The sequence below is a fragment of the Callithrix jacchus genome, chromosome 18 (genome assembly GCF_049354715.1).
Source record: "Callithrix jacchus isolate 240 chromosome 18, calJac240_pri, whole genome shotgun sequence".
Lineage (NCBI taxonomy): Eukaryota > Metazoa > Chordata > Mammalia > Primates > Cebidae > Callithrix > Callithrix jacchus.
In genome coordinates this window covers 39224504-39250962 of record NC_133519.1, presented here as the reverse complement: position 1 = coordinate 39250962, position 26459 = coordinate 39224504, and the positions used below count along the sequence as shown (strand labels likewise).

The following is a 26459-nucleotide window of genomic DNA, read 5'->3' as shown; positions in this document are numbered from 1 at the left end:
AGTTAACACCAGAGCTGGTTGGAGGCTGGTGAGCTTGTGATCTTGGGGGCCATGGGCTCCTAGAGCTGGCTCTCCCGGGAGCCTTTCTGCTCCTCAGGTAGAGTGGTGCCTCCTGCCTTGGGACTTCCATTGTAGCCCTTGGCACTCTGCTCTTTTTTCACAACTGAAGCTGAATCCATCCTGGAGATGTGGGTTTCCTAAGGGCAGGGCAGACCTCTCCCCAGTGCCTGGCACTGGGCCAGAACCCTAAGGGCAGCTCCACACTGTGAGTAGGGGCCTGAGCCCAGACTGCAGAAGGACATGACAAAGGCAGGCCCGGCAGGCAGCCTGGCAGCCACAGGAGAGCTCCGGATGCCCTCCAGGACTGGCAGGGCAGCTGTTAAGCCCTGGCTCCATGGGCACATTGTCAGTGCCAGTCCCCGCAGCCCCCGCCCTCGGGGTCCAGCACTCCAACCTGGCCAAACCCACAGCCAGAGAGTGCTGGGCAGAGCTTCCTGCCAAGGAAGGCTCTTGCCATTTCTAAGCAGGTGCTCTGGCTCCATAGGAAAGAGGGAAGCTTCTCTGCAGATATGTGGAGGCAGGGAGAGAGGGAAGGGCTGTTTATGCAGGTGGTAGCAGCACCTTTTGAGTAGCTCCAGAACTAGCCTGCGGACTGGGGTGGGAAATGGGTTGGGCAGATGGACTAGGGAAGTCCACTTCTTGCCAGGTTAAGTTTGGTAGAGGATAAAGCAATTCTACCTGAAGAATCACAATGAAGTATTGTGTACAAGATCCTGTGGGATCTAAGGGGAGGAGTTGAAGTCAGCATGCAGTATTGGGAATGCTTCCAGAGACAGATACATCTAATATTTTTGAAGGCTGCCATGGGGTCTGTGGGTGGACAGGGAAAGGGCATTCCAGCCAAGGCATGAATAAGCATGAGAGAATGGGGGGGTGCATGGATGGGTGGAGTTGGGGCTGGCAGGATCCAGGCGCCAACAACCAAAGCTCCTGCCAGTAACACCCACCCGGGAGTCCCGTGCCCAGAGGCAGTTTGGAGGACTAAGAAGTCCACAGTCACACCACTGCCCTCCTCTCCTGGGTCACAGGCCACTTCTTGGCACCCCCAGCAAAGAGTGAAAACAAACAGCTGCCCAGGGCACCTATTGAGGATGGAGGCCTCTTCACCCTACCCCAGGGGCTAGGCCATGGCCCTACGGTGTCTGCCTCCCGCAGAGCAGAGCCATGACCCATTTTAAATTACGACTTGGTACGCACATGCAGGAGAAGCATTTCTCAAAACCTAACCTACCCTTGGCTTGTGTAAGGCACTCTAATTTTTATTTTCTATCCTGTCCTTTTTTTTTTAATGATGGTCTCAATCCCCGAAATTGCTTTTATAACCCGTGAGTGAATTTTACCTGCAGTTCGGAAATACTGCCCTGGAAAGGGATGGGCCTGCCCTTTTCCAGCCCTACTTCCCAGAAGGAAAACCGAGACAAAGGCCCTGCATCCTGGTGAGGGTCAGTGGCGGGCAGGCCCAGCAGGGCCTCCAGAGCTGCTTGAGGGTGCCACTGCCCCATAGGCTGTGCAGGCCAGGGAGCCTGGGCTTGAGGGGCTCCAAGCAAGGTGAGCTGCAGTGGGACCCAGGAAGGTGGAAGGATGCTGGCTGGAAGTCGCAGAGGGTCAGGTTCAAATCCCGCCTCCTGACGGGCTCTCAGACCTTGGATCTGTGAATTAACCTTTGAGCCTCGGACTCCTTGTGCATAAGCCGGGCATAATAGTCTCTCCCTGGCAGTGTTGCTGTAGGGACTCAGGGTGATTTAATGACCCCCTCCAGAGCTCTGGAACATTTGCGGTGCTGGCAGGGCAAGGCAAGGCAAGGCAAGGCAAGGCAAGGCAAGGCAAGGGACGACAACCACAGCAGGTCCCTGAAGTCCTGGTTAACACTGGTTTCCAAAACTCCAGGCGGCCTTCGGTTTCTCCAGCATGCTTGAGAGCTGGGGACACCGCATGCACCAGACACTCATTCCTGCATACCCCACCCTCGCCCCACAGACGTGAGGTTCCCTAGCTCACCCCACTTCCCATCCCTCCTGTCCGCCCCAGCTCCAGCTCATCCTCCCAGCCTGGCTCCTACGCTGCCTCCACAGCACCTTTCAGCAAGGCCGGGGACCATGTGGTTCTCCAGTCGGCTCCTGTCCCCTCCCCAACCACGTTCCTGAAGGACAGTGTGAGCCTAGCAGTGTGTGTGTGTGTGTGTGTGTGTGCGTGTGTGTCTATGTGTGCTGGGGTGGGGATGTGTACCAGCACTCCCCCGCCGCGAGCCCGCCCTCTGTCCACTCAGGCTGCAGGCCCCAGCGGCTCTAACAGCCGGTGCCCTGCTGGATACACCCTGCCTCGCGGATGCGGCCTTGGCAGGAAGGCTCCGGCGACCCTCAGGCAGGGCAACAAGCCCGCACCCCTCTCACCTCCGCCCGCGCGAGTCCCCGCGGGAGGAAGAGGACAAAGGCCGAGCTGCCTGGCCCCGCGCCTCCTGCCGGCGTGACAGGAACACTCTGCAGGCAGCCACTTGGCCGGGAAGGCGCCGCTGGCGCGGAGCCTGCAGGTGCAGAGCAAGTGACCACCCGCTGCCCAGGCCGCAGGGACTGCCCGCCCCGCCGGGAAGACTTGCGAGCACCGGCGTCGCTGTGAGGTTGCCTCAGGTGGCCTGAGGGCTGGGAGGGCGTGGGGGGGCTGCCGAGGGCACAGTCAGTCTCCTGCTTGCAGGGCACGCGACAGACCTCAGTCCTCACAGAATCCCTCCCCGCCCCTCGCAGAATACCGGCTACCTCTCACCGCAGCGACAGGGCGGGGTGGGGGGGGGGCGGGTGACTTATGAAAGTGCCCCCAACCCCCAAGGAGATTAGGTGCTTGAGGCAAAGATGGTGCCACTTTCTGCTCCGTGTAGTCCCAGTGTCAGGGGCCTTCTGTGAACCGCGGGATGGACGGACTTTAGACACCAGAAAACCCACACCTTTGCATGTGGCTGTTTCGTTTCTGTGCCTGAGCCACGTGGCCCTTGCTGTAGCTTCCTACTCGTTTTAGAAAGCCCTGCTTGGGCTCACCTGCCTGGTCTGTGCCCTTGCCAGCTACCCGGCCAACCACGAATCATGGCCCCAGGCTGTCCACAGGCTGCATCTACTGTAGCTCCTCTTGCAGCTCAGGAAGCCTCCTGCTATTGTGTATACCTCCCTCTAGGCTGGAGCCCCTTGAGGCTGCGGGTCTTTCTTAAATCCGGGAACTCTTGCCTGGTGCTAGGCCTGGCTCCTGGTGTTCTCAGCAAGAAGGTTCTGATGGGCCAGGCGCCGTGGCTCTGGCCTGTAATCCTAGCACTTTGGGAGGCCCGGGCAGGCAGATCACATGAGGTCAGGAGTTCAAGACCAGCCTGGCCAACATGGTGAAACCCTGTCTCTACTAAAAATTAGCCAGTCATGGTGGCAGGTGCCTGTAGTCCCAGCTACTCAGGAGTCTGGGGTAGGAGAATCACTTGAACCTGGGAGGTGGAGGAGGCAGAGGTTGCAGTGAGCCGAGATTGTACCACTGCACCCCAGCCTGGGCAACAGAGCAAGACCCTGTCTTAAAAAAAAAAAAAAAAAAAAAAGATTCTGATGGTCCAATGTGTGAGGCAGGGCTGCCCCAGGCCTTCAAGGTCAGCAGCTCCCCAGGCAGGCAGATGCAGGCAGACGGGGAAGGTCAGACAGGAGGCTGGAGGAACCAAAGCCCCCTCCCATCCACACAAGGCAGGGCCTACACATTGGGCTGCCCCAGGGAGGGGCTGGGATGCCAGCACCTTTGCCTCCTTGAAATTAGCTCACCACCCAGAGGCCTTGTGCCCTTCCCCTAGCACCAAGCCTTTTCTGGTATGGGGAGGCAGCTGCAGTGGGAAAAGTGGGCCCCAAGTCATAGGGGCAGGATTGGATGCCCTGTCACTGCTGCTGAACTTTGTTCTCTATCTATGTAAACTGAAGACAATGAGCATGACACACCTGGCAGGACTATTTAAGAACTAAGTATGTCACCAGCCAGGGGGTGATATGCCCGAGGTCTTTGCCCATCATCCTCCCAGCCCCAGTGCACCCCTTCCACCTCCTCCCAGCTGGGAAGGCAAGTTGTCCTGGCCATACAGAGAAAAACAGAGCTGTCTTTGGCCCCCAGGAGCTTTTCTCAATATGAAATGTCTCCATTTTTGTGATCTTAAGGCAGGAATTGTGGTAAAGGATGAGCCAGGGTTTCCCCACTTGTAGTTTCTTGCTGTGGGGTCATTTCTATACTTTGGGGTGTGCCAGTGCCCTCTCACAGCCTGAAGCCTCAACCACTTGTTTTTCTGGCCCCTCTGCTCACCTGCCAGAGCCCCCACATTCCTCCTTCATACCCATACCCCCTGTGAGCCATGGGGCTCAGGCCCTCTCTCTCCCCACATGGGCATCATGAAGACAGGGTTCTACCTGGCTCCTGCTGCGAAGGCCCTGGGCAGGGGAACACACTCCAAACCCTACACAGGACTGCCTCCCCACCCCCACCCCCTTCTTCCTGGGCCACAGGCCTGCTTCAGTGCCCTTGCCTGATGAAAGCTGCCCTGACACTCAGGTAAACCTGATTCTGCTGAAGGTTGGGTTTCTTGTCTCCGGGATTTGTTTCTCTAACCACAGCTGGCACCCTGGCAAGTTCTAAAACAGCTCTGGACCTCCTATTCTGCTCCTCAGTTGTGCCCAGCGAAGGCCCCTTGGCTCCTTCTCTCCTGATGACAAACCTTGCCCAGGGCTTCTCTTCCTCTAAAGGACAGTCTGGAGGCTTCTGCATCTACCCTGCCATCACCCTAACCCGGGGTCTCTCAGCCTTTCCTATGGCATGCCCACCACCAGCGCCCATGCCCTCCCCCACTCCTCGGTCCTGCCCGTGGCTAGTGAAGGTCACGTGAGTGTCCAGCCCAGAATTTAGCAACTCAGAGTGGGAGAAGCTTCAGCCTTGCTTTTTAATAAGTTAAGACTGACACATGGCCATCCACTCCTGAAGAGGAGCCGTTCAGGCAGTGCTGACACCCAGGCAGATGGCCCATCCCCGCTCTCCCACCTGCCCACTGACAGCACTGCCAGGAGGTCTGGGCAGAAGGTGTGCAGCTGTGTGATGGCCAGGCACCACTGCAGCCCTGTCTCCAAGCTGGACAGGAGAACTAAGATGAGGCTGCACAGGCCCGGCTGCAGCAAGTCCTGCCTCCATCTGGGCAGAGGCAGCAGGTGGGCAGCTTGGGGCTGGTCTGGCCAGTCCCACTGGCTGGATCCTGGCTGCTACATTTAGCATGTCCTGAAATCAGTCTTCTTTTTTTTTTGTTTTTCAACTTTATATCAAAGAAATTTCCTAGAAATGTTTAATATTCTGGCTACCAGATAATATCTTCCAGGTGTTCCCATACCCAGAGGGGCATAACTTTCCGATTTTGGTTGGGCATATACGGTCAATGGCTGTAAGGCTGGTACTCTAGGACACTGCCCATTTCTGGATAAAGGGAAAAGGCAGTGAATGGGAGTAAGGAGGAACATAGATGAAAAAGGGAAGGGTCAAGGCCAATATGGACATGAGCTTTCTTTGGTTCCACAGTGTTGGAGACTGAGGTAACCTTTGATGGGGAGTGGGACGAGGAGGTGGGGCCAGCTCTCAGGCATCAACCAAAGGGTCCACTGAATCTCCCTCCTCCCCCTGCCAACAAAGGTACAGGTCGATGTTATCACTCCCTCAGACATGGAAGGAGACCCATTTTTTGTTCTCTAGTTCTGCATGAATGGCCTTAAAACACATATGCAAACAGGCTCCTTGCCTCTCCCTAAGGCAGTCCATCGCAGAAGCCCTGCCACAGCGCAAGGGGTTAGATGCCAGCAGGATCCGTGTTTCCGGCACAGAGCAGCTCGGCAGCATGTTCCCGGCCATCCACCCTCAGTGGTTCAGGGCTTCCGAGTTGGTGGCAGTGAGGGCAGTGGCACTTCTGGGTCACCGTGGTACAGGTCTCTGCCTCAGGACACGGATTGACAAGCTCTCTGAGCAGGCCAGCAGCTCCTTAATGTGAGCCAATCCCAGCCCTGCCACCTTGGCCCCGTTCACCTCCAGGATCTCGTCGCCCACCCCCAGCAGCCCCGAGTACAGCTTGGCCGTGCTCATGTCAGCCATCTCCTGCACGTAGATCCCTGCAAAGGAAAACGGGAGAATTTCACATTGACACCCAAATTGAAGATGTGCATCTCTGGAATGCTGATCATGTCAGTGAGGGGCTGTTTGTATGGCACAGGGAAGAGGTGCTCATACAGGGTACTTCTGTGCGCGAACACACACACACCCATCGTTCCACCTCACAACCACAACTGGCTTTAGACACAGATACACTGCGCCTCCTCCATGTCTAACTCCATTCCGCTGTCTCCGCCTTTAACATGGAAATGCTCCTAGTGCAAATAATGTGTTAAGCTGCTGTTTTCATTTATACCTGACTGTGAGTGAGCTGATCTTTTTCTGCGATGAGCTTTTTTTATAGAACAGGGAGGAAAATACTTTTTAAGAATTAAGAACCATACCTACTCGGTGCCTGGCACTGTGATCCAGTTGCTGCCCTCAGGTCGCCCAGGCCCAGCGTGAAGGCCGGGGTGGCGGGAAGGTATCATCAGAACGAAAGTGGCTGAGCTGTATCCACGCCTGGTGTGCTGCACTCTGCTGGCAGGCACTGACCCTGGCCTCAGTCTTACTCAGACATGGCTCCTCAGGTGGGATGAGGAAGCATCTGAGCAAGAAATTCTAGCCATGTATTTTAAAGCTCCGGTGGCCCCACCTCCAGTGGAGGCCTCTGCCTCCACACTGCCTGTTGAGGAGGGCCTGTCCTGCTCGCCTAACAGGAGGGGAGGCTACGGGAAGGCCTGTGAGGACAGACGTTTTACCTTCTGAGCTCCAGAGTGGGGAGAGACCTGTCCTCTCTTCCCCTCACATGCATGTCCAGCTCATCAGCAAATAGTCAAGTCAACCAGAATCCAACCCCTCTCCCCTCTCCCATGTCCACAGCCATTCCCAGCCCAAGCAGTACCACTCCTCTTCTGCACATGCCCCTCCTGCCCACCCAAAGAGGCCCTGCCTGGGTCTAGGAGGCACTAAGAGCCAGCCTTGGGGAACCAGCTTCTCTGCTTCTTTCCCAGGCTCCAGCTCTCAGGGAACCCCATCAGTGCGCCAGGCCCTGGGGGGCTTGGGCTGGCTGGGTTTGCTCCCCTGGCCTCTCTGGGAAGTGTCCAGCTGAGGAGGCCTCCCCTGGCCTCAACCACGGCTGGAAACATTTTAAAATTCCGCTCCAGCTGCTCCCACCTGGGAAAGAAAGTGAGGTGCCAGCTCTCCCAGCGCAGGCTGGAGCCCCTGATGCCCATGCTCTGTGCCGGGTGGACACACAGGCTGAGACACAAGCCAAGTTTGCTGGAGGACTGCAAGGCATGCACCTGGTGCAGCCACCGGCACTGGCAGAATTCGTCAGGCCGCTCAGTGCAGCCTTAGCACCCTCGCTGTTCCCAGCCCAGCTTGGCTCAATCTGCATTTCAAAAATATGAGGCTACTGCCTACACGTTATTGTCTCCACTTCCTTCTCGAATCAGGTTCTTAGCAGGGGCCCGAAAGGGCGGCAGGTCTGTACCTCAGTCTCTGGCTTGACACTGCTGGCCGCATCTTGGACAAGTGGGAAGCCATCTCTCAGGTCCCCCCAGCCCTGCAGGAGCTTTGGGCAGCCCAGCCTCTGGACCTGACAAAAGTCAGGCATTTTAAAGTCTGCCTCTGAAATGTAGGTTTGCAAAAGCACTGATACCTCCTCCTTCACTGAGGTACCTGAAGGTCTGTGGCTCTGAATTTAGCAAATCTAATCTTTGTATACATCCCCCCTCCCTGGGCTGAGGTGTGGAATCCCTTTTGTTGCTTTTTGGCCAAGCTGAGCCTTTTCTGCTGGGCTGTCTCCCCTGACAGTACGTCTGCCATCCTGGCTGCACAGTGCGTTTTCCCTCAGCCCTGTCTTTCACCTCCTCTAGCTGGAGCTTTTACTGCTTGCCCTCCCTGTTTACGGGTTGGTGGCACGGGGAGGGGCAGGTAAGAAGGGGCTCCTGGGGTGAACCCAGGGAAGTGTCTGATGTGCAGCGGTTGTTGCAGGCGGGGAATAATGATAGACCCTGAAAGAAGGCAGCCAGAGCCAGGCCAGGTACTGACGTCACTTCTGCCATTTTGGGGAGACTCGGGTAGATTTCACAACTGAAAGTCATGACACAAATATGACAGAGAGCCTGCTGTCGTAGGCATTTATTGTCTGCTGGAAATGGCCTTTGTTGAGGATGTGTGATCTTTATGTTGTATCCAATTAGAAGCAGAAGGCCAAGCCTGCTGTTCTCACAGGCTCATATAGAGTCGGATGCAAATGGCAGCAAGCTAATACGACAACAGCAGGGGCAGGGAGTGCCTGGGCAGGACAGGGAAAGCTGGCACCAATCCAGTGAGGGGGCCAGGGGCCCTGGGTCACTAGAGACCCCTGCCCATCAGACCTCCCTGACAGGTGACAGGGAGGGGCTCCCACTGCCTACAAGGGAGCCAAAAGGGACTCTGGGGTGAGTTGGGGGCAGGGTATAAGCCCTGTTGTGCACTCACATCAGGTGAATGCGGATCACCCTGGTCCCTGTCTGGGGTTCTCTTCCTCAAACAGACTTTTTCTTTCTGAAGGGAAGGAGAGAAAAATGCTAGGCCCTTTCTCCTGTGTGCCTCATTGAATGCTCCTTAGGACTCTTCTAGGTAGGTTTTGTCATCCTCATTTCACAGATTGGGGAACTGAGGCTCAGCAGGGATATCACCTGCTCAAGGTCACACAGCCAGCAGAGGTGCTGTAGCACAAACATGCTGTGTTGTCCACCTCTGCCTCTACGCCACCTGTCCAGGGGGCCTGTCCTGCTCGCCTAACAGGAGAGGAGGCTATGGGAAGGCCTGTGAGGACAGACGTTTTACCTTCCTGAGCTCCAGAGTGGGGAGAGATCTGTCATCTCTTCCCCTCACATGCATTTCCAAGCTCATCAGCAAATAGTCAGATCAACCAGAATCCAGCTCCTCACCTTTCTCCCCAGCCATCTCCACAGCCAGTCCCAGCTCAAGCACCACCATCTCTTTCCTGGACTGCTGAAATAGCTTTAACATGGGGCTCCCTGGCTCCACCTGTGTCCCACTGGGGTATATTCTCACCCTGCCAAAAGTGTACATCAGAGAGTCTCAGTGCTCCGCTCCAAGCCTCCAGTGGCTCCCATTTCACTTGGCAGAAAGCCAAAGCCCCTTATAGTGGCACAGCCTTGTCTTTCCAAGCTCTGCTCCTCCCGACCCCTCGCCCTCTCTGCGCTTTCCAGCCTGACCTCCTTGCAGTCCTCACAGGCCAAGCCACCCCTCCACCAGGGCTTCGTACTTGCTGTTCCGTCTGCCAGAATACTCTTCCCCCAGACCCCCACGGGGCTCTTCCCTCGCCCCATCCATGCCCCGGCTCAAGTATCATCTTTTCAGAAAAGCCTCCCCACACTCCTGTCTGCACCAGCATCTGCTACACCTGCTTTATCTGTATGTTTCTCAGAACTTTATTTTCACCATCTGACATACGTAGCACATTACACATAAGAGTACACGTTTTATACAAATGATCTAGCTGCTCACTGGGTAGCATATTCATGAAGACAGGGATTTGGTCTGTTGCATTTACTGCTGTATCCCCCGTATGTATAACACATAGTAGGTGCATATATTTGCTGAAACAATGAATGATGGATCAGACATGAGAACTCATGCTGCAGTCTGCAAATGTGGCAGCAGGCAGATTTTTTTTCCAGGCTAAACAACATTGACCTAGGAAATCAAAGCATGGGACTCAACCCCATCAGCAGAGCCCAGCTATAGCAGGCTTCTGCACGTGCCTTTCTGCATCTGTCTCTCCCTTTCTCTCTCCTTCCTTCCCCTCCCCTTCTTCCCCACCCCTGCATACTTGTCTTCCTTCCCTGCTCCTCTGGGGAGTCTTTCATGGACCCTTGCCCTGAAATGCATTCTGGACCACAGACCTTGAGTGTGGGCCTTGGCACGTCACATTGCCCTGAAGGACTCATGGATGGGGCGGAACCGAGAACTGGCCAGAGTGCAGAATGATCTCCAGGATTCCTCCCTGCCCTTGCCTGGGTTTAGTGAGACCCAGAGCACACCCAGCCAGAGGCCTGCAGCCAGGATTCATCTGAACAGAATCCTCGGGCACAGGCCTTAGGGAGGAACGGTGTGCAGAGACAGACAGGCAGTATGTGCCCAGACATGCTCTGCAGCCGGAGGAAAGGAATCATTTCAACACAGCAGCCACATCAAAGGGACTGCTGAGAATAGCAGGCACAGACAGTTTCTCTCTGGCTCTTCTCTGCAAAGATAGCCTTCAAGATTCTAATTTCTTTCTTTCCCTCCCTCCCTCCCTCCCTCCCTTCCTTCCTTCCTTCCTTTTCTTTTTTGTTTGCGACAGTGTTTTGCTCTCGTTGCCCAGGCTGGAGTGCAATGGTGTGATCTAGGCTCACTGCAACCTCCATCTCCTGGATTCAAGTGATTCTCCTGCCTCAGCCTCCAGAGTAGCTGGGATTACAGGCATGCACCGCCATGCCTGGCTAATTTTGTATTTTTAGTAGAGACAGGGTTTCACCGTGTTGGCCAGGATGGTCTCAAACTCCTGACCTCAGGTGATCTGCCCGCCTTGGCCTCCCAAAGTGCTGGGATTACAGGCATGGGCCACCTCTCGCGGCCTAAGATTCTAATTTCAAGATGTCATCAGACAGCAGGGGGACAGTGGAGTCAAACCTGCCAACACTCCCTTGTCCTGCACATTCCCCATGAACCGCAGCTTATTCCTCAGCGGCAGTTGCCCAGGGCAAAAGGCTCTGCAGGTGCAGACTCCTGGGCAGCCCCAGACAATTCAGGAAGAGCCCCTGAGGGGAGAAGTCTAGTCTTGTGGTCGGAGGCTTTGTGATTTCCCAGAGCTCCCCAGCTCAGCCAAGGACCAGAAAAGCCTCTGACCATAGCCAGAAGGCCCTGCTGGGGTTCGCTAAGGCCGCCCCGGTCATGGGACTGAGGAAGGGGAGAGGGCATACCTGAATCCGGGCGCCCATTCCCAGACGCCACGCAGAAGCCGAAAGTGCCCCCCGGGGAGCGCTGCAGCTGTAGCTGGCTGGTGCCGTCTGGGAACACCTCCACCAGGCGGCCCACCGTGCGAACCAGGCTGGGAGCTCCCACATCCTCCACACTGAGAGCACGCCGTGGTGAAGCCCTGGCCAGCCTGTGAGGGAACCAGAGACACAGTGAGGGCAAAAAGCATGGGGCACTGGGTGCAGCTCCTCCCTGGCTTACAGATGACCAATACCTCACAGACTTAATTAAGAGTCTGGCATAGGAGGCTGGGGTTCCGCTGACCTCAGCCAGCAAAAAGAGCCTGCTAGGGCCAGAACTGGTGGGTTTCCACCGCTGTGCAAGGCCTACTTGGAACTAGAAAGCCCACCCTCCCAAAGCAGTGGTTTCAAATTTGGGGGAATAGAGACCTCTGTACGAATCTGAGAAAAGGCATAATTTTATGTCACATTTCCAGGAGCTGACATACACCCTACAGAGCATCCATGAAGCCATAGGCAAGAACAGCCCTCACCAGACAGGGTAGGCTTTATCCAAGCAGGTCACGGGTCATGGGCCTCTCTGGGGGTCTCTGTCTCTACGTGTTTATTTGGATCTTCAGCTGGGCTAAGAACATGCTCTAAACATTCTGATTTCAAGATGTTGTTGGACATTAGAGGACAGTGGAAACAGACCAGCCAACTCTACCTGATCCACAACTCCAGGTCTTCTCAGAGCCCAGTGCACTGAGGGTCGGTGCAGGGCACTGAGGTGCTGAGACTGGTGGCAGCCTTGTCTCCACACATCAGATGTGCTGGAGGGAGGCCTTGCTTTCTCAAGGGACCCTGCTCAGAGCCATGACACTGAGGCACGGAGGAGTTAAGCTTTTGGCTCCACTGGCCACTCTCTAATGAATTTGTCCTCCAAACCGTGTGTGCCCACTCTCACCTGCCAGCTGCACTGTGGTCCCCTGGCCCCGCTACCAGGTAGAGGCTGGACCGGTCCCCCTTGCCGCTCAGCAGAGAATGGAGGTTCTGGAAAGAGGCAGCTTTCCGACGCTGGTGATGGGGTGACACCTGATGGGAAAGGGCCAATATTGCAGGTGAGAAAAGCCACCAGGGTGGCGCTGACAGAGGACGTGGCCCCCACCATGAACCTGAGGGCCCTGGAAGAAAGTGACAGCACAAGCTTTTATCATTGCTTCCAGGAATTCCATGGGAGCCACCATGACTTTACTCAAGGAGATGGGTCTACATAGGCCATCTGGGGAGTCAAGGGATTTTTGGTTTTGTTTTCTCGCTGAAATAATAACTGTAGTGCTATACTAATCACCTCATCAGTTAAGAAAATCGAATGTGCTCATTAAGGAAGAAATGAAAGTAAGTTTGTTATAGAGTAATACCACTTTAGAGTTAACATGCAAAATATTGTTTTGTGATTCTTTATTATGTGTTTTATGATTACTTTCATTCAAAAAGGTAAATTGAATTTTGTACCTTAAAATATTGTGGATAAAAAGATAGACAAGAGATCCTTCAAGGCGTTCGCAAAGTGATGGGGGCAGGGCTGAGCACAGGTAAATTAAAAGGCTCCAGTGCACATTAAAAGGAGATAGTGTGTGCCAGGCACAGTGGCTTACACCTGTAATCCCAGCACTCTGGGGGGCTGAGGCGGTTGGATCACCTGAGATCAGGAGTTCAAGACCAGCCTGACCAACATGGTGAAACTCCATCTCTACTAAAATTACAAAAATTAGCCAGGCGTGGTGGCGGGCGACTGTAATCCCAGTTACTTGGGAAGCTGAGGCAGGAGAATGACTTGAGCCTGGACGGCAGAGGTTGCAGTGAGCTGAGATCGCATCACTGCACTCCAGCCTGATTGACAGAGCCAGACTCATCTCAAAAAAAAAAAGAGAGAGACAGATGATGTGTAGTGTGGTGGAGAGGGACACTGAAGGCGCTGACACTTGAAGCAAGAGCTCACCACACGAGAGAGGTAAGATTGTACCCAGCAGAGGAAAATGGTTTGTCCAAGGCATGGAGAGATGTGAGAAAGCACGGTCATTCTGGAGCATATGCATGGTCTGAGTGGCAGGCCGTACAAGTCGTGGCCTAGAGCCTGGGACCAGACCTGGAAGGTCCTGATGTGCCCTGTAAGGAGCTACTGAGTGATGCTAATACAAGTGACGAGATCAGAACTGTGTTCTAGAAAATGACCCGATCAGGAAGCAATTCTGAAGGTCGGGGAGACAATCAGTGGGGCTTCCATTCAGCCTACATCCTCTTCCCTCCTGCAGTCTGAGAAATGAAGGGGTCAGGGAGGCTGAGGCAGGGAAAAGCAGTCTTTGAAACAAATATCACCCACATTATTGGTTACATTTGGAATCCTTGCTACTGTGGTCTGAATGTCTGTATCCCTCCAGAGTCACAGGTTGAAACCTAATCACCAAGGGTGGGGCTTTTGAGGGTGATGAGGTCATGTGGGCAGAGTGCTCAGGAATGGGATTACTGCCCTCACTACATGAGGTTACAGTGAAAAGAAAGCCACCTATGAAGAAGCTGGGCCTCACCAGACACCAAATCTGCCAGAGTCTTGATCTTGGACTTCCAGCCACCAGAGAATTGTGAGAAATAAATCTGTTTTCTGAAAGCTAACAGCTTCGGGGATTTTGTTATATCAGCCTGAATAGACTAAGGAGTGCTCTAAAAAAGGCAGGTATGGAATCAGGAAGCTTCAGAGGGGGCCTGACCTCGTACCTGAGTTCAAGAAGGCTTCCTGGGAGAAGGGGGATAAGGAGAAGGAAGGAGAGCCTTCTAGATGCAGGCTCAAAGGCTCACGGGGAAGGGCCCCAGCCTGCTAGAGAACATGGGAGCAGCCAGGGTGGGCAGGAGTCATGGCAGGGCAAAATAAAAGCAAACCTCCGGCTGGGAACGGTGTTTCACACCTGTAATCCCAGCACTTTGGGAGACCAAGGCAGGTGGATCACCTGATGTCAGGAGTTTGAGACCAGCCCAGCCAACATGGAGAAACCCCATCTCTACCAAAAATGCAAAAAATTAGCCAGGTGTGGTGGCTGGTGCCTATAATCCCAGCTACTCAGGAGGCTGAAGCAGGAGAATCACTGGAACCCAAGAGGCGGAGGTTGCAGTGAGCCGAGATTGCCTGCTGCACTCCAGCCCGGTGACAGAACAAGCCATGTCTAAAAAAAAAAAAAAATCTACCATTCAATCCTACAGTCCCACTACTGATATCTACCAAAGGAAAAGAAGTGATTATAAAGAAAAAGTTTGGTTCCATATCTTTACAATTACAAATTGTGCTGCAGGGTGTGTGCACATGTATATAGCAGCACAATTTGCAATTGCAAAGATATGGAACCAACCTAAGTGCCCATCAGCCAACAAGTGGATAAAGAAAACGTGGTATATATGCAGCTGGCAGCCTGTAATCCCAGCACTTTGGGAGGCCAAGGCAGGCCAATCACCTGAGGTCAGGAGTTTGAGACCAGCCCAGCCAACATGGTGAAACCCCTTCTCTACTAAAAATACAAAAAATTAGCTGGGCACGGTGGTGCGTGCCTGTAATCCCAGCTACTCAGGAAGCTGAGGCAGGAGAATTGCCTGAACCAAGGAGGCGGAGGTTGCGGTGAGCCGAGATCGTGCCATTGCATTCCAGCCTGGGTAACAAGAGCGAAACTCCGTCTCAAAAAAAAAAAAAAAAAAAATTGCTCGAACCTGGGAGATCAAGGTTGCAGTGAGCAGAGATTGCACCACTGCACTCCAGCCTGTTCTTAACAAACAAAACAAAAAAACTAAGCCTACCAGCAAACACACTCTTGGCAGCATCACTGGCCAGCAGCAAGTATTTTAACCTGAAGAATATCACAAATACTGCGGGGGGAGACAGATCCTTCCTTTATCTTCTTTTTTATTTTCTTGAAAATTTCTGTCTTTTTTCAATTTTTGAAAATGTCTCTCTGCTGCTCATCCTCCCTGCTCTGCCTCCTACTCCTTCTTCCCCAGTCTATTTCCTAGCTCTGTCCACTCAGCTCAGATTGCCTATCAAGGGGCTGTTGAGGGAATCCATGTGGGAAGCGATCCGTGCCTGGGTTCAGAGTCACTCGGGCCATGGAGAAGGTTCCAGGCTCTCTATGACATCGACAGGGGTGGTGTTTCCCTTGGGGGCTTTACAGAGATAGAAGTCCTGATGACAATAAATCTGGACGCCACAGCTCAGATACGTTTTGGACAAATCTAACTTCATGAGAAGAGTGACTTCCTGGAGCACAAGTCACCACTGCTGATTCCCCCCAGCTTCAATCTCTGCCGCTGTTTCTTTGCCTTCTATTCATTCAACCCGCAAATATTTGTTGAGCACTGGCCACGTGCCTCAAACTGTCTTTGGTGGAAGACAGTCAATGGGATCTTCATTCAGTCCACATCCTCTTCCCGCCTGCAGCCTTGGAAATGAAAGGCGCCAGCTATCCAAACCACTCTCATCTGCTTCACTCTGCCCAGGGGAGCAGGGCAGAGAATTAGGAGAAACAGACTAGCTGGAACTCCCTGGAACAGAAGGGGTGTCCAGTGCGCTGGGAGGGAGGGCCTGAGCCTGCTGCCCTGCACTTCCTACCCACTCACTGCAGCGTTCCCTCCAGTAACCCACACTCCAGTGAGGGTTGAGAGACAAAACTCAACTAAACATGATGCCTCAAGTTCCACAAAGGAGGGAGGCCTGGTTTGGCCTGAGGCAGGGTTGGAAGCGGCTCCCTGAGGGGCGCATACCTGCGGTAGGGAAGGTAGGGATAGGAGGAGCAGGTGTTCCCAGGTGGGGAAGGTGGGAGAAAGAGCCCAGCTGACAGTTCAAAGTCAGACAGTGAGTGATCTGCTGACAGAACTGTAAGATGGTCAGCTGTAACCGCGGTCAAGCTTGTGAATGACGAGGGATGAAAGCAGACAGATCCCAGAAACCCTCTGGCCATGCTGAGTGGCCTGCACTTTATCTTGAATGTGATAAGGAACCAATGACAGATGTTCAGCACAGGGTGGCATGGCCAGATTTGCATATCAGAAGGACCACTCCAGAAACCACATGCAGGACCATGGCAGGGAGGCCAGTCAAGGGGCTGTTGATGGAATCCACGTGGGAAGTGATCTGTGCCTGGGCTCAGAGTCACTCCGGCCATGGAGAAGGTTCCAGGACCACCAGGCTGTCAACTCTCTGGGACTTGGCTGAGGTGGCAAAACTGAGGGAGAGGGTGGAGTTTAGAGTGAGCCCAGGCGGCAAGGAACAGCAGTGTGAGATGCTGCCCATCCACCCTGTGTCCAGAGGAACCCAAGTCTCATAAGTCAACCGTGGGGATGCCAGCAGCTTCCCTCTCTGTACCATGGGCTCCTTGGGAGGCATCCTCAGCACCTCCTCCCTCCTTCCATGGAAACCTTTCACTCTGATGGTGGCTGCACTGCCTCTGGCTTCACTCCCTGGGCTGGGGCCCCTCGACTCACCGGGTGCAGGGATTGTAACGATGGGGCCCTGGAGTGTGACACCAGGCGGGGCACAGCGGGCTGCAGCTGCTCCACGCTGTAGCTGCGGGACTTGCCCAACTTGGGCCGGGAACTCTGGCTCAGGGCTGAGAAGAGCTTTTTCAGCCCCAAGGTGGAGGCGATGCTGCTGCTCCTTTTCTTGTTCTGGTCCGAAGGGGCAGCCGAGGGGCAGCCAGGTCCTGTGCCAGCTCCTGCTGATGCCCTGAAACACAAGGGTGGATGTGAGGAGCAGGGGAGGGCCGGGAGGGAGGCGAGGGCCGGCTGTGCCCTGGGGCCATCTCTAGGGCCACAGATGGGCCAGCACCAATGCCTCTGATACATTTGGCGCCAGGAACTGACAACCAGGCTGAAGAAAGAAAGGCCAAGTAGAAGCCTGGTGTGGTGGCTCCAGCTACTCGAGAGACGGAGGCAGGAGGATCGCTTGAGCCTGGAGGTTAAGGCTGCAGTGAGCTGTGATTACACCACTGCACTCAGCCTGAGCAACAGAGTGAGCCCCTAGCTCAAAAAAAAAAAAAAAAAAAAAAAGGCCGAGTGGACTTCTGCCAGATGCTCTGCTTGGGTAGCTTTTGGTGAGAATAGCGCAGGCAAGCACCCTCCCATAGCACTCCTCTAAGTGCCCACACAATCATTCATTCAATTTTTTTTCTTTTTTGAGACAGAGTCTCACTCTGTTGCCCAGGCTGAGTGCAGTGGTGTAATCACAGCTCACTGCAGCCTTGACCTCCAGGCTCAAGCTATTCTCCTACCTCAGCCTCCCAAGTAGCTGGGATTACAGGTGCACGCCACCATGCCCAGATAATTTTTGTATTTTTAATAGAGATGGGGTTTCACCAGGTTGGCAAAGCTGGTCTCAAACTCCTGACCTTGAGTGATCCACCCACATTGTCCTCCCAAAGTGCTGGGATTACAGGTATGAGCCACCATGCCCAGCCCATTCATTCAGTATTTCTTGATGGCCTAGTATGTGGCAGCCTTTTCTAGGCCCTTGGGTGTGTGTATGTAAGACACGCAAGGTGCTTACTCTCAGGAGCTTATGAACAGCAGACCAGGAAGACAAAGGAGACGTGTCCCATGTAGGTGAAGCAGAGGCTGACCAGGTGTTTCTTTAAAATGGAGTGGTGGGAAAGGTCTCTCTGAGAAGAGGAGCTTTAAACTGAGAGCTGAGTGACAAGGAGCCAGGGCTGCCACGGCTGCAGGTGAGTAATCCCGGTGCAGGGAACAGCTGGTGCTGCAGCCCTGGGCAGGAAGAGCTCTGCGTGTTTCAGAACCGGAAGGGGCCAGGCCATGAGGCTTGGGCGTGCGTGACGAGAAAGGGGGAAGAGACGGGATGAGAAAGGGGGAAGAGACGGGACGAGATGAGGTCAGACAGGCAGATGAGGCGGATTCCACAGAGCAAGGCCAGCCACAGCCAGCATGTGAAGTCTATTCCAAATGCAGGGAAAAACCATTGCAGGGTTTTCAGTAGAATGACACCATTTAACCAAGGTTTTAAAGAGCGACTCTTGACTCTTGTGTGGGCAAGTGTGAAGGCGGAGAGCAGGCAGGGGCTACTGGAGTTGTACAGCAAAGAGGCCACAAGTCCAGGCCAAGAGAAGTGGTGGTAGACGGGATTCCGGAGCTGGCAAGGACTTGCAGAGGGCTACAGTGGGAGAGAAGGAAGAGGGAGCAGCCCCAGACCCCCGGATGTGGGCTTGAGCACTGTGCGGACAGACATCCCGGTGATGTTTGCCGGGAAGAGGCCATGGGGGAGGCAGTTGTTGAGCTTTTGATTTGAGGAGCCTATCAGACCCCCTAGTGGAGATGTCCAGAAGAAACTGGGTGTGCAGCTCTGGAGTTCTAGAGAGCAGATGGGGCTGGAGATGGAGAGATGGCTCCGGGTGTCTCTTCAGGCCTGGAGCTGCCTGTGGCCACCAGGCATAGTGTGCCACAGGGAAGAGAAGGCCCTGGCCAGAGCTCCGGGCTCACCAAGGTTTTGAGGCAAGCCAAGGAGGTCCCCAGGGCCAGGACTCAGACCCCACTCCCCCACCAGTTGAAGGAGAAAAGGGAAATGTGACTGCTGGGCTCTGTTTCCTCAACATCTGGTTAATTCCGAGCACAGAACAGAAGCAAGCCTCTCAGACAGGTAACCCCATCCTGGGGGCTCCCCCAGGGTTAGGGCCTTGCTAGCTTTGCCCCAGGAGCTGGCACAGCATCTGCAGCTAGAGGCCATTCAATGGATGGTCCATGAATGAATGATCAGGTGCATCCATCTAAATGGCTTTGGGAGAGGAGTGGTAGGGCTGCCAGGCTTGCTCATAGTCTAGGGATCCTCTGAGGACTAGAAGCAGTGCGGTGGGTCATGCCACCACTTCTGGGGCTCTCTGCCCCTCCCAGAGCCCCCATTCCCACCCCCTTCTGCAGTCTGGGCTCTTTCTCCTGTCACTCACTTCGACAGCACATGTCTTCCAGATCCCGACTCTGTCCTCTGCAGGCTTCCCTCTGATTCCTGGCTGAACTCTGGGTCCTCTGAGAACAGGGAGAGGGTGATGCCCGTGGAGTTGATGGTGTCAACATCTGCTGAGCTGGGAAAGCCCTGGGAGCCTCCTGAAATAAGCACAGCATCCCACCTGAGTCAGGTTGGCTCTTTCCACAGGTCCTATGGGGGAAAGGGACATTTCCAATGACGGGGAGGGTGTGAGGAGCTGGAGAGGCAGAGTCCCATGAGAGCAGTGGAGAGACCCGGGAAGCAGTGAGGGAAGGTGGGGTGGCCTCTTAGATGACCAGGGCTGAGGACCCCTCATGAGTGTCCTCTAGGCTGGAAACTATTTGAGGACAGGGACTGAGTCTTGTTGACTGCTGTAACCTCATCATCCAGCGCAGGAAATAGTCCATTTACTGGTCCACAGTAAATAGTCACCGTGTGTTAAATGCAAGGTTGACTGTGATAAGCTATGGCCCTTCCATATCAAGGGACATAGTGGGAACAGGGAAAATTTTTTTATTCCTGGGACAAACCCCACAATCTTGTCAGTTATGATTTCTAGGAGTTTTCAAGTAGCCATCGTTTCTGGAGATCTTTTATGTGCTAGGCACAGAATGGAATCCTCTCCGGAGGTGAGCTCACAGGATCCCAGGAGATGGCTCCATCATTGTCCTCACTTTACCGAGGAGGAAGCTGGCAGGCTGAGGGATTGAGGGACTCACCCAGGGCCTCACTCACTCTGCTCCAAGCTCCGAGGTGAAGGCCCAGACTGCCCAGAGAGGTCAGCAGGTCTCAGAAAGGAAGCCCTGCAGGAAGTGGTTGGGGCAAGCCCATGGCCTGCCTAGAGCCCACCAGAGAAGGAACCTGCCACTCAGCACAGGGAGGAAGGGAGCCCAGAAACAGGCCAGTTTGTGTAAGCAAGGGAAGGAGAGGAACGGAGTCTGTGTATTCCTGTGCAGTGGAGGGGACTTTGCATCCACATCTTCAATAATGTCTGTCATCTCTCTGCCCTCTCTCCCTCCACTCTGTTGCCAAGCCCTGGATCCCTCTTGAGCTATCCAAGCCCCAGGCCTGTCAGAGCCATGGGCATATTAAAGCAAAAATGTGTGGAGTGTGCCTGTTATCTCTGCCTAAAAGTGAGCGGCAGAGTTGGTCACCTGGGATCACAACAAATGGGTGAGCGGCAGAGTTGGTCACCTGGGATCACAACACTGAGGATAAGGCCTGAGCTGCCAAGCTATGGGATTCTCCCACAGCGTGAGGACCCCTGCCAAGGCAAAGTGGTGAGACCCATACCCTTCGGCAGTCTTGCCAACAGGCCCAGGGGTCACGGAGGGTCTGGTACCAGAGAGCACACCGCCTAGGAGCCCTGTTTCCCTGGTCACCAGGTCCTCTGGACAGTGTGTCTGCCTGGCCACAGAATGCCTCAAGGGCAGGACTCCTGCTGATGTATTCACATATGCATTCCCCACAGTGCCTAGTACAGTGCCTGGCACATAACAGGTGCTCAGCCAATACTGACGGAATGAATGAGTGAATGAATGAAATGAAACAATGATGCTGAAGGGGCAGGGCCTCTGCCATGTCATTAGTGGGCACCTACTGCTCTAAGCAGATAGTAAATCCTGGAGCTGCTGCCTCTTCCTGCTCTGTTGGGAATAAATCCCTTAAAGCCCAGGCCTCCAACAGCCATGGAGCTTGGAGCTTCTGCCCACACCTCGGGGTTCCCAGCAGGAAGAGGAAGTCTCCACTGCCTTCCCCATGGTTCGGCCTCTCCCAGGAGGGAGTTGCTTATCTGCCTCCAGGCTGGTGGTGAATTCTCCATCCAGCCACCACCAGCACCCTGACACCTCAGAGTGGCTGCAAGGGGCTGCCGGGATAGTGTGTGACACTGCCATCTGACTATTGAGATAGAAGGGGATGACTCTGAAGGCCTGGGTGTCACAGGTGGGTCCGGGCCTCTGCTCTAGAACCACACCAGGCCTGTGCTGGGCAGGAACCAGCGGCAGCCCCTTACCATCTCTGCTGTTCTCCAGGGGCGGCTCCGGCTCCCGGCTGCGGGGGCCCCTCTCCACCCTACCCTCGTGGACGGCTCCCCTACAGGGCTCCTGCAGCCCCCGAGGTGCGCTGTTGTTGCAGTTGTTGGTGGACAGGGCCAGCAGTGAGTGCCTGACCTGAGGGCAGCTGGGCTGGGTCTGTGATGGGGACAGCTCACAGGTCCTGAGAACCGCACTTCTTGAAGGAGGCCGGGGGATACCCACAGGCTCTCCCTGGTCACTTGGCCTGCGCTGTCCAGCCAGGGCTGCCTTCCTGTGAGATGTGGGAGAGGTGGTTTTCCGTGAAGGGGGAGGGGTTGGCGTCCAGCCTTCAGGGCAAAAGGAAGCTGTTGGCTGCTGGGCTTGGTTCGGGGCAGAAGGCTCTGCAGGGCCCTGTTGCAGGGAGGAAGGAGAGACAATCTCCAGGGACTCATGGCTTTCTATAACCTGGGCCTGGCCTCCTGGCCCCAATGATTCAGGCGCCCTGGGGGAGGTGGTGGCATAGGCTGTCCTGCATGGAGTCCGAGAATCCAAAGAGTGAGACTGGTGACTTCCCAGCCCTGGTCCAGGCTGCCACTGGGGTCCCAGGGATACCCGCTTCAACTCCAGGCCGGGAGGCTTAGGGACAGCATCTTCTCTCAAAAATAGAGTCCCCCCAGCCGTGTGTCCTCTGTCCTCCTTCACCTCATTTCCCAACTCCACATCATCAGCCCCAGGCAGGTGTTGCCGGGCTTGGAGGCCCCAAGGCAGCTCCGTGTCAGCCTTCTTGGGCCACCTGTGGCCTTGAGGCCTGGAGCCCTGCAGTCTCAGTCTTGGGCTGCTACCTCGGGTCTGCTCACAGGCCTGGCTGGCCTGAGAGATCCCTGCCTCTTCACTGTCGGTCCTGCAGCTGTCCAAGGTGTCTGTGCTGTCCAGGGCAGAGTGCACCTCTGCAGGGCACACAGTGTCTCCGATGTGTGTTTCCCGGATCCATTCTGTGTGGAGCCCGGGCTCTGCAGGAAGGAGCCGGAGTGGGGAGCTCAGGCCTCCCAGTAACCCCTCCATCCCACGGGGAGCCTGGGGCTCCTGGAGGGCCCTGGGGTCAGGGGCCGCCTTCCCTTGGGTGGGCCACAAGTTGTTGATGCAGCTGCCACAGGCCTGGCACCTCCTCTCGCTGCCCAGTGTGGGAGCCACCAAGGGGCCCCTGCGGTCCAGGCTGCCCACAAGCCGGTGGAATGCCCCCTGCCCCGCATCCCGGAGCCGGGGGGGCCCGTTGATGTAGTCGGCGAGGTCAGGCTTGGAGCGCAGGGGGCCCTGGTCCACCGCCTGCAGCACAGTGCTCAGCACCTGGCGCTGGCGTTGCTGCAGCCGCTCCAGGTAGCGGCACTCGGCTTCACGGGCAGACTCATCCTCAAAACGCACGTGCGACGGTGAGGGGCCCCGCCTCGGCCTTGGCCCCGGCCCGCCGCTGGACTCTCCGCTGGAGGAATCACTAGTGTGCCCATTCTGGAGGCTGTCTCTGCAGGCAAGGGTCGTCCTGGGGTCCCGGGCTGGGCTTCTGTGGCCGTCTCTGATGAACAGACAGAAGGAGAGAGGTCAAGGGCAGAAATGTGGAGAGGTAGCGCATAGGCCCTACCCCCTCCGCGCTGGGCTGTCTCCCACCGTGCTCAATGGCAACTGCAGCCCACAAGGTTACTTCGCAGCGGGCTTCTGGGGAGTCTCTGCAAACCAGAGTAGCTTGCAAGCCGATCCTGATCCTGAGACGGTCTAAACAGAACCAAGGCCACCTTCCCTGCTTTTGGCTTTCCCTCTGTTTCATGGCTCAGCCTGAGTTAAGATGAAACACTATTGGATGGGAAGATGCCAAAGTCCTCGTGTGTGTGTGTGTGTGTGTGTGTGTGTGTGTGTTGTGGCGGGGGAGGGCGCTGTCTGTGTGTGTGCATCTGTTAGGGAGAGGAAGTGAGCCTGACCACCACATATTTTTGGTAGTGACTGTGGAAACATGTATTTGCTATGATGCTCTCACGGGAACAAGACATTTTAAGTCTCCACTTAAAGGAGAGGCTGTATGAGAACTGAAGTCAGGGATTCTTTTTTTTTTCTTAGTGGCAGGATCTCGCTGTGATGCTCAGGTTGGAGTGCAGTGGCACCATCTCAGCTCACTAGAGCCTCAATCTCTGGAGCTCAAGTGATCCACCTCAGCTTCTCAAGTAGCTGGGACCACAAGTATGCGTCACTATATCTGGTTTATTTTGGTAGTTTTTTGTACAGGTTTCACTATGTTGGCCAGGCTGGTCTCAAACTCCTGGGCACAAGTGATCCTCTCACCTCAGCCTCTCAAAGTTCTAGGATTACAAGTGTGGACCACTGAGCCCGGCCTGAAGTCAGGGTTTCTAAGCTCTTGCTCTGGAAGTTTCTGCTCAGCGTTCCACATCACTTTGCTTAGGCAAAATTCAGACAAGGCAACGGTAACATTTCTCCTTGGGCTCTGGAATCTTGACTGTTCCAATCCCCACTTCATGCCTGCCCCTCCCCAGCCCTCGCACACAGTCTCATCCTGCTTTTACTGGGGATGGCACTGCTATGCTGGGGAGAGTTTGCCCATCTGTCATCCACTTTGGTTCTGGGAGACACTGTGACAGGTGGTCAAGTCCCATTCTGTTCCAGACAACACCTGCACACATCTCACACCAGGGCCCCCCAGAGCCAGGTAACCTGAGTTTCAGGCCACGATGCAAATGGAACCAGGCTCATGGGCCATTTTCTATCAGAGAGCATCCAAGTAAGGACCATACTTCTCCCTTCCTTTTCCCAGCAGTGGCCTCTCACCAATCCACTGCTAAGTGTTGAGATTCTGTTTCTTGTCTCTTTCACGTACCACTTTTTCACTCACACAGGACCCCTGCAGTGGCCTCTGATCCAGCCTCTCCACTGCCTCCTGTCTGTAGGTCCAACTGCAGCACAGCCTTTATCACACTAACCTAGAAGAGGGCACAGGGCCAACTGCATACACTTTGGAGGGAAAATGCAGGCTCCGCACATTCCTTCCCACTTCCTCTTACACTCCCAGGCCTTCAGTCCTCCAGGTCTCCTTCCCTGACTTCATGCAACCCTCCTGCCTCATTTCCTGGATCTTTCTTCTTAGCCTACCTGCATTTGACTTCTACCTATTGGATGCTGAATGCTCATGGGAATGCAAAAGGCAATGGGCAATGGGGGCTCCACACCTGCTTCTACCTCTGACTCCAGTCATTTCCCCCCATAAGCACTGCTCCAGGGTGAAATTTTTTAAAAAAAGAACTGCTGGCAAGGCATGGTGACTCATGCCTGTGATCCTAGCACTTTGAAGGCCGAGGTGGGCAGACTGTCTGAGCTCAGGAGTTTAAGACCAGCCTGGGCAATGCCATGAAATCCTGTCTCTACTAAAATAGAAAAAATTAGCCCAGTGTGGTGATGCACGCCTATAGTCCCAGCTCCTTGGGAGGCTGAGGCATGAGAATAGCTTGAACCCAGGAGGTGGAGGTTGCAGGGAGCCAAGATCTCACCACTGCACTCCAGCCTGGGCAACAGAGCAAGACTCTGTCTCAAAAAAAAAAAAAGAGAGAGAACTCCTGCTAAGCAAGTGGATCTGCCTGCTTGGAGATATCATGAGTCCTTGTTCATGTGGAGCTCATGGTCAGCTCTCCAGAAGCACACTCCCTTCCCACAGCCCCCAAAAGGAAGGCTCCATCCAGATAAACAGCGTCACTCAACCCCCAGAAACAGGAGCTTTCCTGCTGGGCAGATGCTTTACCCCACTGCACAGATAGGACGTCTTCCCAGCCCAGCCCAGCTGATGCAGGCAAAGGCCCACAGGGAGAGTCTGCACACAGCTTCACACAACAACCCCTCCACAGGCCCCAAAGTTAGTGCCCTATCTGCAGAACGTGGGCTGTGATTTCTAGGGAGAAAAGAAGCCTAGCTTTAAAGGCAGTGCAGTCCTAATCTAACAAGGGATCCAGGGTCCTATGAGCCACATTGGTGGCCTTAACTTTCACACGTCAGATGGTGAATTGAGCCATCCTGGAATTCACTGCAGAGGCAGACACTGTTTTTGTAAAAAGAGAAATTAAGGAGTGCTTAATTACATAAGGTTCTTTCAACCCAATTATTCCAACTCAGAAGCCCCACCGGCAGTGTCAGCAACAGTGCGTAAAGGCAGGATGAGGATTTTGAAGACAAGTGCGGGGCGAATGAGGCAGCTGAGCAGTGAGCAAATCCCACACCCACCAAGTTCTCAAGGGGAGGCTCCGCAGAGGCCCCAGCAGTCACCCCTCTAGGGGAGGATCCTGCCACAGTTCTGGAGACATCTGGCTTCACGGGGACCCCTTTCCAGAGTCCCACTTTCCATAGCATTGCTGACCTAACCATACACTCAATGTGATGTACACACACTCTGCAGTCTCAGCACAGCCACTCTCTCTAACCCGGGACAGTAACACCTACCAGCCCTGCCTCTTGCCAACGTGTCCTGCCCTCCTGCCTCCAGAGACACCCATCTAGGCATGTCTAGCCCCAAAACGGCAAGATCTTGTACTTCCAGGAGCTGCTTCATTTCTGTATTAATTTGTTTCCAGAAAAGTGCAGCTGCTGCTACCTCTTCACCTCCTGGAATCCCTGTCTGTTCAGGCTTGCCCCAGCTGCCTCTAGCCAGACCTAGGATAAAGAAGGCCCTCTGAGACTGCTCTGCCTGCCCCTCCTCTTACATCACCTTTCACCAAGTCGCTCTTTAGAAGTGACGCATCTGGGCCGGGGCTGGGGCCTCCTGCATCTAACTGAGGCCTGGGACCTGTGTGCCATTGCCGTGTTAACTCAGTATGGCCCTCCAGGGTGATTTGATGGAGCGTAACCTTTAGAAGCATCTGCAGCAAGCCATCTGGCATTGATTTTTCAGCTAGACCCTCTGAGGATTCAGCAGCGCTGCCAAGTCATAGTAATTCTTTTCTGGACATAGCAGCTGCTAAAGTGGGTCACCTTGCATTTCTATAGCATTTCTGTGGCCTGGAGACAGCCTGCAAAAGGGAGCCTACTTTAAAGTTAGTGATTGGGGTTATTGTAAGCTGCTGGAGTGATCTGAGGAAGAAGTGTCCAAGAGGACCTTTACACAATGCAGACTGTTTTGCAGATAGTCTTGACTATTTTGAGGCCACCCGACCTAACCTAAATGCCTATACAAAGTAGGACAGAAGAGTTGCTTGGAAGTCTTAAGGTTTTTTACCTTATATAAATGTG

General features: G+C 54.6%; 1 non-coding gene across 3 annotated transcripts in view; it reads right to left on the bottom strand.

Annotated features, from left to right (window-relative positions):
- Nucleotides 1-4969: 4969 nt before the first annotated feature.
- The window catches only part of KIAA1614 (KIAA1614 ortholog), a 40369-nt gene continuing 18879 nt past the window's right edge, over nt 4970-26459 (bottom strand). For 2 of the 3 annotated variants that reach the window (XR_013528963.1, XR_004736526.3), the window contains exons 5-10: nt 21191-22758; nt 19139-19295; nt 16674-16914; nt 12121-12248; nt 11160-11344; nt 4970-6197 (exon numbers count right to left, since the gene is read on the bottom strand). This is a non-coding gene — a transcript (KIAA1614 ortholog). Of the gene's footprint in view, nt 6198-10518; nt 11345-12120; nt 12249-16673; nt 16915-19138; nt 19296-21190; nt 22759-26459 lie in introns of those variants that run through there. The other variant, XR_013528962.1, reaches the window with a different exon arrangement.